This window comes from Rutidosis leptorrhynchoides, chromosome 3, assembly GCF_046630445.1.
Source record: "Rutidosis leptorrhynchoides isolate AG116_Rl617_1_P2 chromosome 3, CSIRO_AGI_Rlap_v1, whole genome shotgun sequence".
Classification (NCBI taxonomy): Eukaryota; Viridiplantae; Streptophyta; class Magnoliopsida; order Asterales; family Asteraceae; genus Rutidosis; species Rutidosis leptorrhynchoides.
In genome coordinates, this window is record NC_092335.1 from 451,120,161 (window position 1) to 451,132,515 (window position 12,355).

Here is a 12,355-nt window from a genome sequence, read left to right on the forward strand (position 1 = left end):
AATACAAGCAATTTTTGCATAGAACATAAAAGTACAAGCACACTACAATACATTTATTACACAACATGCTCACACCCCTCTAATCTGAATCACTGGTTTCTTTCTTCTTCGGACTTGGTTCTTTTTCCTAATTTTCTAGGGATATATGATGTTCCTCTAATACGAGCCATCGTTTTCCACATTGGTTTAGAAAAATCTGGTGGTTTAGAGGTTCCCGGGTTATTGTCACGATATTGAAAATACGGGTGTTGACGGTACATATAAAGTTCATCGGGGTTGGAATCAGATTTCTCTATTTTGATGCCTTTTCCCTTATTATTTTTTTTTGCCTCATTAAATTGGGTCGGGGTAATTTCTATAACATCATCAGAATCCTCATCAGGATCAGATTCATCGGAAAATTGGTAATTTTCCCAATATTTTGCTTCCTTAGCGGAAACACCATTGACCATTATTAACTTTGGCCCATTGGTTGAGGATTTTCTTTTATTTGACAGGTTTTCTGTGGTTCCTACTATTCTCCCCTCCGGAACCTCTTCTTCTTCTTCCGGTTCATCTTCTTCTTGTTCCTCTTCTTCCGGTTCCTCTTCTTCCGGTTTCGTTTCCTCTTCTTCCAGTTCATCGGGAACTTGTGAATCTTGCCAATATATATTCGACTCTTCGTTATTATTAGGTGAGTCAATGGGATTTGTGCTAGAGGTAGACATCTATCACACAATATCAAACATGTTAAGAGATTAATATACCACATAATATTTACATGTTAATAATATATAGTTTCCAACAAAAATGTTAAGCAATCATTTTTAAAGAAAACACGGTCGAAGTCCAGACTCACTAATGCATTCTAACAAACTCGATAAGACACACTAATGCAAATTTTCTGGTTCTCTAAGACCAACGCTCGGATACCAACTGAAATGTCCCGTTCATATTGATTATAAATGTTCCATATTAATTGATTTCGTTGCGAGGTTTTGACCTCTATATGAGACGTTTTTCAAAGACTGCATTCATTTTTAAAACACCCATAACCTTTATTTTATCGATAAAGGTTTAAAAAAATATTACGTAGATTATCAAATAATGATAATCTAAAATATACCGTTTACACACGACCATTACATAATGGTTTACAATAAGAATATATTACATCAAAAATAAGTTTCTTGAATGCAGTTTTTACATAATATCATACAAGCATGGACTCCAAATCTTGTCCTTATTTTAGTATGCAATAGCGGAAGCTCTTAATAATCACCAGAGATAAACATGCTTAAAACGTCAACAAAAATGTTGGTGAATTATAGGTTTAACCTATATATTATCAAATCATAATAATAGTCCATAAGATTTCATATTTCAAACTACATCCCATACATAGAGATAAAATTCATTCATATGGTGAACACCTGGTAACCGACATTAATAAGATGCATATAAGAATATCCCCTATCATTCCGGGAAATCCTTCGGACATGATAAAAACGAATTCGAAGTACTAAAGCATCCGGTACTTTGGATGGGGTTCGTTAGGCCCAATAGATCTATCTTTAGGATTCGCGTCAATTAGTAGATCGGTTTACTAATTCTTAGGCTACCAAGCAAAATGGGCATATTCGGCTTCGATCATTCACCCATATAATGTAGTTTCATTTACTTGTGTCTATTTCGTAAAACATTTATAAAACTGCATGTATTCTCATCCCAAAATATTAGATTTTAAAAATGGGACTATAACTCACTTTCACAAATTTTTACTTCGTCGGGAAGTAAGACTTGGCCACTGGTCGATTCACGAACCTATAACAAATATGTACATATATATCAAAGTATGTTCAAAATATAATTACAACATTTTTAATACGTTTTACTGTTTTAAATTTATTAAGTCAGCTGTTCTCGTTAGTAACCTATAACTAGTTGTCCACAATTAGATGTACAGAAATAAATCGATATATATATTATCTTGAATCAATCCATGACCCAGTGTATACACGTCTCAGGCTAGATCACAACTCAAAGTATATATATTTTTGGAATCAAACTCAACCCTATATAGCTAACTCCCACATTACTCCATATAGAGTGTCTATGGTTGTTCCAAATAATATATATACATGGGTCGATATGATATGTCAAAATATTTGCATACGTGTCTATGGTACCCCAATATTACATAATATATTAGAATACATGTATAATACAATATAAGTTAGCTAGGATATGATTAATATAGATTTGTTACCAATTTTCACGTAGCTACAACAAGAAAAATTATCCAATCTTGTTTTACCCATAACTTCTTCATTTTAAATCCGTTTTGAGTGAATAAAATTGCTATGGTTTCATATTGAACTATATTTTATGAATCTAAACAGAAAAAGTATAGGTTTATAGTCATAAATATAAGTTACAAGTCGTTTTTGTAAAGGTAGTCATTTCAGTCGAAAGAACGACGTCTAGATGACCATTTTAGAAAACATACTTCCACTTTGAGTTTAACCATGATTTTTGGATATAGTTTCATGTTCATAAGAAAGATCATTTTCCCAGAAGAACAACTTTTAAATCAAAGTTTAACATAGTTTTTAATTAAGTAACCCAAAACAGCCCGCGGTGTTACTACGACGGCGTATATCCGGTTTTACGGTGTTTTTCGTGTTTTCCGGTTTTAAATCATTAAGTTAGCATATCATATAGATATAGAAAATGTGTTTAGTTGATTTTAAAAGTCAAGTTAGAAGGATTGACTTTTGTTTGCGAACAAGTTTAGAATTAACTAAACTATGTTCTAGTGATTACAAGTTTAAACCTTCGAATAAGATAGCTTTATATGTATGAATCGAATGATGTTATGAACATCATTACTACCTCAAGTTTTCTGGATAAAGCTACTGGAAATGAGAAAAATGGATATAGCTTCAAAGGATCCTTGGATGGCTTGAAAGTTCTTGAAGCAGAATCATGACACGAAAACAGTTCAAGTAAGATTTTCACTCGAAATAAGATTGTTATAGTTGTAGAAATTGAATCAAAGTTTGAATATGAATATTACCTTGAATTAGAAAGATAACCTACTTTAAATAACAAAGGTTCCTTGATCTTAGATGATTACTTGGAATGGATTAGAAAGCTTGGAAGTAGACTTGCAAACTTGGAAGTATTCTTGATTTTTATGAAACTATACTTATGGAATTTATGAAGAACACTTAGAACTTGAAGATGGAACTTGAGAGAGATCAATTAGATGAAGAAAATTGAAGAATGAAAGTGTTTGTAGGTGTTTTTGGTCGTTGGTATATGGATTAGATATAAAGGATATGTAATTTTGTTTTCATGTAAATAAGTCATGAATGATTACTCATATTTTTGTAATTTTATGAGATATTTCATGCTAGTTGTCAAATGATGGTTCCCACATGTGTTAGGTGACTCACATGGGCTGCTAAGAGCTGATCATTGGAGTGTATATACCAATAGTACATACATCTAAAAGCTGTGTATTGTACGAGTACGAATACGGGTGCATACGAGTAGAATTGTTGATGAAACTGAACGAGGATGTAATTGTAAGAATTTTTGTTAAGTAGAAGTATTTTGATAAGTGTATTGAAGTCTTTCCAAAGTGTATGAATACATATTAAAACACTACATGTATATACATTTTAACTGAGTCGTTAAGTCATCGTTAGTCGTTATATGTAAATGTTGTTTTGAAACATTTAGGTTAACGATCTTGTTAAATGTTGTTAACCCATTGTTTATTATATCAAATGAGATGTTAAATTGTTACATTATCATGATATTATGATATATAATATATCTTAGTATGATATATGTACAGTTAAATGTCGTTACAACGATAATCGTTACATATATGTCTCGTTTCGAAATCATTAAGTTATTAGTCTTATTTTTACATATGTAGTTCATTGTTAATACACTTAATGATATATTTACTTATCATTTAACATAATTAACCAAGTGTATCAATATCTTAATATGATTCATATGTACCTAGTAAGACGTTGTTATAACGATAATCGTAATATATATCGTTTTCGAGTTTTTTAATTTAATAAACTCAATTTTATGTATATAACTCATTGTTAAAATACCTAATGAGATACTTACTTATCATAATATCATGTTAACTATATATATAATCATATATATGTCATCACATAGTTTTTACAAGTTTTAACGTTCGTGAATCACCGGTCAACTTGGGTGGTCAATTGTCTATATGAAACCTATTTCAATTAATCAAGTCTTAACAAGTTTGATTGCTTAACATGTTGGAAACACTTAATCATGTAAATATCAATTTCATTTAATATATATAAACATGAAAAAGTTCGGGTCACTACAGTGACAACCCGAAATTTTTTGACCAAATTTAAACTTGATCTTTATATGTTTCCGACACGATAAGCAGAGTCTGTAATGTTAAACCACCACAGACCATCGGCCCTCACCATTAAAATATTACATGTTCCTGTCCCTGTCATCGTGAAAAAAAAAAAAACATATTCGTTGTTATTATTATTTTTTTTTTTTTTTTTGTTACCAACACACCTCAATGCTATTATTCGCTGCATCAATGCCTGTTTGATAGAACAAGACTTGTAACCTTGTTGCTCGCTACTGCTTCGATATTTCTGTTGAAAAACACCGGAACTCCATAATTGTAGCATTAATACTGTTACGTTACCTTTATGTTTCACTTTCTATTTCTGATTAAATATCACGATGAAAATATGATGTTGAAGATGCAGTTATGTTGATCCACGATGATAATAATGATGAAGTAATTTAGTTTTGATGAGGATGAATAGTTATGGGTTTGGTTTTAAAAGAAGAAGAAAATAAAAACGGGTTATATAAAAATTTAGGTAGGAGTTAAAACAGAAATGAAGGGAACGGATTAGTGGTTAGGCGAGTGGTCTTTGAACAAGAGGTCCTGGGATCCAACCCAGGCCACTACAATATATTTTTATTATCAAGAGGAGCTGTTGGGCCAGATTATGTTTATTACTGTTGGGCCGAAAATAAGCCGAGACCCATTTGCATTTGGGCAATTAACGAATGATGATAATTAAGATAAGTTGAAGAAGAAGCATATAGTTATAATGGGTATATATGTTATTCAGCGAGTTATCACAGAAAAACGAAATAGAGGGATGATTCAGGCGGGTGTCCGTTAAGCGAGAGGTCATGGGTTCGAACTTAGGCTATGGCATTTATTCTTTTAGCTTATTTGGAAGGTAATCTACTTTTATTATTATTATTATTATTATTATTATTATTATTATTATTATTATTATTATTATTATTATTATTATTATTATTATTATTATTATTATTATTATGAATACAAATATAAAGATTATAAATAAGGATATTAATATGAAAAATGATAAAAATTACAACTAAGTTACAATTTATATGAATTATTAATATTAGTATTATTATCACTAGTATGATTATTATTATTATTATTATCATTTTATAAATATTAGAACTATTATTATTAACATAAGTATATTATTAGTATTAGTATCATTTTTTATAATTATTAGAATTATTAATATTGGCATAAGTATTATTATTAATAGTATCACCTTTATTAAAATGATTATCATTAACGAGTATTGTTATTATTAAAAATTAATATAATCATTACTAAAAAGTATCATTACTTTGAATATGTATTTTTATATATATATAAAAACTATTATAAATACTATTAACATTATTATTAAGAAAATTATTATTTTATCAGTATACTTATTCTACTATTATTATAACTATATTATGTAAACAAAAGATTTCTTAAATAAAAAGATATATAATATAAAACTTAATTATATAAAAAATTATTGTTTATTTAAATATATATAAAATAACATATAATTTATCAATATAAAAATTAATTCACTAATAATAATATATATATTCGATTATGATTATATATGTATTAATGAATAAACAAATGATATAGGTTCGTGAATCCGAGGCCAACCTTGCATTGTTCAATGTCGTCATATGTGTTTTTACTACAAAATACAGTATTGTGAGTTCATTTGATTCCTTTTTTACTCTTTACATTTTTGGGACTGAGAATACATGCAAAATGCTTTATTAACTGTTTTACAATATTTATATGCGTGAGTTTCATTACTCCCTTTTTATATATATTTTTGGGACTGAGAATACATGCGCTGCTTTTATAAATGTTTTACGATATAGACACAAGTAATCGAAACTACATTCTATGGTTGAATTATCGAAGTCGAATATGCCCCTTTTTATTAAGTCTGGTAATCTAAGAATTAGGGAACACACAACCTAATTGACGCGAATCCTAAAGATAGATCTATCGGGCCCAACAAGCCCCATCCAAAGTACCGGATGCTTTAGTACTTCGAAATTTATATCATGTCCGAAGGAGGATCCCGAAATGATGGGGATATTCTTATATGTATATTGTGAATGTCGGTTACCAGGTGTTCAATCCACATGAATGATATTTTTGTCTCTATGCATGGGACGTATGTTTATGAGAAATGGAAATATGAAATCTTGTGGTCTATTAAAATGATGAAAATGATTATTTATGTTAAACTAATGAACTCACCAACCTTTTGGTTGACACTTTAAAGCATGTTAATTCTCAGGTATGAAAGAAATCTTTCACTGTGCATTTGCTCATCTTCGAGATATTACTTGGAGTCATTCATGACATATTTCAAAAGACGTTGCATTCGAGTCGTCGAGTTCATCAAGATTATTATTAAGTCAATTATAGTTAAATATATTATGAAATGGTATGCATATTGTCAACTTTCGATGTAAGGAAGTTTGTCTTTTCAAAACGAATGCAATGTTTGTAAAATGTATCATATAGAGGTCAAGTACCTCTCGATGTAACCAACTATTGTGAATCGTTTGTAATCGATGTGGACGTTGTCCGGATGGATTAGGACGGGTCCTTTCACGATAGTAACACTTGTTTATTGATTCGACTGATTTATAGATATGTTAATTAGAACATTTGAGAAGTTAAATTAAACGTTGGCGCATAAATGAATCATATCAAATTATGTACTAGAGCGTAAAACGTAAGGTGATATAATAATATCTAACATTTAAACGATTTTAATTATATTAAACTTTGAAATATAATTAGTTTCTGAAAAACTAAATATTATATTAGCAAATAAATATTTCTAAAATATATAAGTTTATATTTTTAAATGATAATATCATTATTTTACAAAGTGATAAAATATAATATTAACTTTGTCGTAAAACGTTTTAGATTTAAAATAGTATTATTATAATATATATTGGTAAATAACGAGATGTTGATTTATAGAAGCAAATGACCAAAACACTCAAATGAATAAGTTACACTTTGAGTGGGATAATTTTTCATTGATTTGAGTCTTGTATTATTTACTCTAATAAGATCTGTTAAATAATTTTAAATATATAAAACGACTATATTTAAGTTATATAATGTAACAATCATGTATAGATTTTGGAAGTCATTTTGGGTCAAGTTAACTTGTGTTGACTTTTGCATTTTAGTCTCGAGCATTAGGATTGCGATACACTACGGTTTGACCTAAATTGTTAGACATATATTGACCAACATAAAAATATATATAATTAATATATGTTCGTGAATCCGAGGCCAACCTTGCACTTGTTCAATGATGTCATAAGTATTTTTACTACGAAATACAGTATTGTGAGTTTCATTTGCTCCCTTTTTAAATGTTTTTGCAATATATATTTTTGGGACTGAGAATACATGCGCTGTTTTATAAATGTTTGACGAAATAGACACAAGTACTCGAAAATTACATTCTATGGTTGGATTATCGAAATCGAATATCGCCCTTCAAGTCAGGTAACCTAAGAATTAGGGAAATGGCCCCTAATTGACGCGAATCCTAAAGATAGATCTATTGGGCCTAACAACCCCCATTCATGTCTATGGATGGCTTTAGTACTTCGAGATTATTATATTACAGACGTCGATGTCTGTGGGGATATTCTATGCATTATGGTTAATGTCGGTTACCAGGTGTTCAATCCATATGAATGATTTTTTTGCAGATGGCTATATGCATGCATGATGTTTATGAGAAATGAAAATATGAAATCTTGTGGTCTATTAAAAATGATGGAAATGAATATTGATGATAAACTAATGAACTCACCAACCTTTTGGTTGACACTTTAAAGCATGTTTATTCTCAGGATTGAAAGAAATCTTCCGCTGTGCATTTGCTCATTTTAAAGATATTACTTGGAGTCATTCATGACATATTTCAAAGACGTTGCATTCAAGTCTTTAAGTTCATTAAAGATTATGATTAAGTAAATGACAGATTAGGTCATTTATAGTTGGATATTATGAAATGGTATGCATGCCTATCAACTTTTGATGTAATGAAAGTTTGTCTTTTAAAATGAATGCAATGTTTTTAAAATGTATCATATAGAGGTCAAATACCTCGCAATGTAATCATATGTTATTGTATTCGTCCTTATGGATTAGGACGGGTCGTCTCATCATAAGCGCCGATCATTATTGATGTTAAGGGTTGAATCTTAAGTGTATATTGGAGGTTTAAAATGCTTTTTCATGAGGTTTTTATAACGTTTAACGATTTGGGACGAAAACGCGAAAAAAGAGCTTAAACGAGAAAAAGGTGAAAAAGCAGGAGCCCAGCCGCAAATTGCGGCTGGGAGGCGCAAATTGCGCCTGGGTCTGGCCAAAAGTCATCATCAGGCTCAAAAAGGGCATATTTTTGCGGCTGGTTTTTGCAGCTGGCCGTAAATTGCGGTCGTTGGGTGCAATTTGCGGCTGGAACTATTTTTGGATGGAATTTTAGGCCGGATTTGAGGGATTTGCTACTTGAAAAACACCCTACTTCATCCCTATAAATATAAAACCCTAGGTCACGAATTATTTTTCATTCTTATCAGTTCTTAGAGCCCTAAACACACCAAATCACATCACAAATCATCATCAATCAAGGATTCAAGCTAGGATTAAAGTGGTGTTCTTCATGCAATTTCAAGAAATCATCATGATCATCATCACCAACATGCTTGGCTAGTTTTCTTATCTTTATTTCTTCCATGAACAATTAAACATGTATTAGTTCATTCAAGTTTATGTGGTTTATATTGTTTTAATGCTTATGTCTTTTGGATTGTGATGTTATAAACCAATCAATTATTGATCAATGCAAGTTCTATAATTTTTATTATTGCAAGTTGAATTATTGTGATTTAACATTTTGTTCTTGATCCAACTTAGTGTTACTTAGATTAAAGATAAAGACATATTGTCTAAGTTGCATAGTTCAATTTCAAGATAGTTAGAATTGATGAATCTAAGAAATCTTGCCTATGAGATTTGATCAATACTTGGTAAATATAATGCTTGTTTGAATGAATGCATGCTAAATTGTGATTGTGAAGGGATAAAGGCTTTTTAATCTTATTGTCTACATTTCAATCTTTCAATTGTGCTCTTAGTTTAAGTCTTTAAGCCTCAATTTAGTTGATTAATCTTAGTAGCTCTTTAGTAAACAAACAATCAAATCTGAAAATTGCTTGCTATTAACCACTATTTTCGGTAGAACGAATCCTATTTACCCTAACTAATCTAGAGTAATTAGTTCATTTTTGACCGGCCTTTCGACACCGATCAGCCGAATAATTGAATAACGAATCCTAGTAAAAAATAACGCGATCAATTTTATTTATGTTAAATATATATGTAATCTTAGTTATTTAGTAACTTAAGATGATTTTTACAAATAAAACTAAGTTTTAAGCTACGATAGTAATACTAATAGTAATAGTATCTACTCCGTAATTTTTATATTACTCCGTATATGAATATGAATGTGACGTTTCAAACAGTATTATTTATAAACAAAAAACAAAGTAATTGAAGTGGTGACAAAACGATTACAGAAAGAGGGGACAATGTGGCAGCTACGTGCCAGTTTTTCATCATGGAGTGAGTATAAATTACGACTACTTTTATTAATCCAAAAATCAACCTCACATACTAACTTGTGCCGTTAACATAAGTTAGTATACATAACTATAAAGTAAAAACTTAATATGTTAGTAACATAGTACAGTACTTTATTAAAACGCTGTTAACGTTTGTATACAAAAAAAAATTTGCATTACAAATATCTATCCTATCTATATCTATATATAGTCATATAAAGCTCTAAAATAATAATGTTATCATTAAACTAATTACTCCTTAATTTTCATAATGATGATGTTATAATATATATTAATTTAATTAAAAAAATAATACGAAATCTTTTATAAAAGGAAATATTAAAAAAATAATACGAAATCTTTTATAAAAGGAAATACTAATCTATCATAAATTGTAATTTTAATTTTCTAAAGAAATTTAAAAGACATTTATTATTACTAATAATAATAATTATTATAAAAAATATAAATACTCAACTTTTAGCGAACTTTATTATTATTATTTACTTTTAATATAATAATTATAATTATTATATTATTAATATTCAAATATGAATTCTTTTTATGAAATTAATTACGTTACATATGTATACGAAAATACATGTCTTTATATATTTGTAAAAACAACGACAAGTTTCTTAGTCAAACTAGGTCATTAAAATAAATAACTTTAACATATACATTCACTTAATACTTAAAATATGTCATTAAACAGTTTCGTTTAAACAAACCCGTAATTTTACGAATCATTTCACTACTAACGTTTTAAAGTTAGAAAAATTTTCACATAAGATTATTCACGAAGTACAATTACTTTTACATTATACATATAATAAAATATTTAATTTCGACTATTTTCTTTGTCACCGAAAAAGCGTGCCTTTCTTTATGTCCCAATCGACCACATAGATGATTGATAGTAGCTTTTATATGTTGAAATGGTCAAAAGAACTCGGAAAGAGAAAATAATGAAGTTGAAATGAGAGAACGAGAACCTGCAAAATTTTGACCTTTAAATTCTTTCCCATCTACTTTTGCTTTTAGCAAAAATTCCTGAATGTTGAAGCATAAGACTGAATGTAAAATACATTATTTTGGAGATTTCAAATTAATACAAACGGTCATAAATAACTATGTGTGACTATAAAAAATGTAATACCGATCTTATGACGGCCCTCCACCAATTAATACTGTTAGGAATAAAACACGTGGTCTCTAACAAGACTTGATAACCCTAAGTTATCAAACCCACTTACAATAAACGAAAGTATTTGATGTATACGAAGAAACTAGCAAAAACGATGATGACAAGGGAATTTAACGAGGTTATATGTAATCACAAATGATTACTATAATCCTCGGCTACCAGAGAGAGTTCTTTTATTGTAATTTTCGTGGATACATGTATGAGTTACAATAGGATGCTTAAATAGACAAAACAATACAAGGAAATAGCTTTGGGAGCAAGAAACACGTTTTCTAGAATTTTCTTCCGTCAGTCCCGACTCGCGATCGCGAGGCCATTTGCCTCATAAGTTTCGCGATCGCGAAACAGCCCCCGAACAGAAATTCCAGTCGCGAGATTGGAACTCGCGATCTCGACCCGTGCAGCTATTTTCCACCTTTTTGACGCCTTGTTTAACTTGATTCGCACTCCTAACAAATACCGCGGTCAACAAGAGAGAAAATAATGTAACTCGTGAGTAAAGGGACATGGGTTCAGATTGAACTAATAAACTCCGTTTGATAGTGCTTGTCCATCAACTATCAACTACCATACTAAAGAAATATAAAAGCTTTGAACTCATTTGGGGTAGAAAATGAGTTTTTCCAAGTAGTTTGGGTTTAAAGTGTTGATTATAATTATGTTGGTCAAAAGTAGCAAATACAAATAGTTAAAGAGTTCTCTTCCATTAATTTTTCGTCTAAGAGCACACGGAGTCGTAAACTTTTATCGTTGTCGACCACTGGGCACGGCAGGATCTGATCGTCGTCCCATTACCCACCGTCGTTGCCCTAACGTCTAATAGCACACGGAGTCGTAAACTTTTATCCATATTTATTGTTTTGTTATGTATTCAATTTTTAAGAGAGGCTATCGATGTGCTTGAATTGTTATAATTTAGTACATGCAGGAAATGGTTTTATTCAGATTCTGCTTTGTTAAAAGATGCAGCAGGGGTACAACAAAAGATGGATGTTATGACTAAGAATTTGGTTAGTATCTATATAGTACATAATTGGTCCCTAAATATTAGAGATGGTAGATAATGGGTCAATTTGGTTTTATATATCTTAT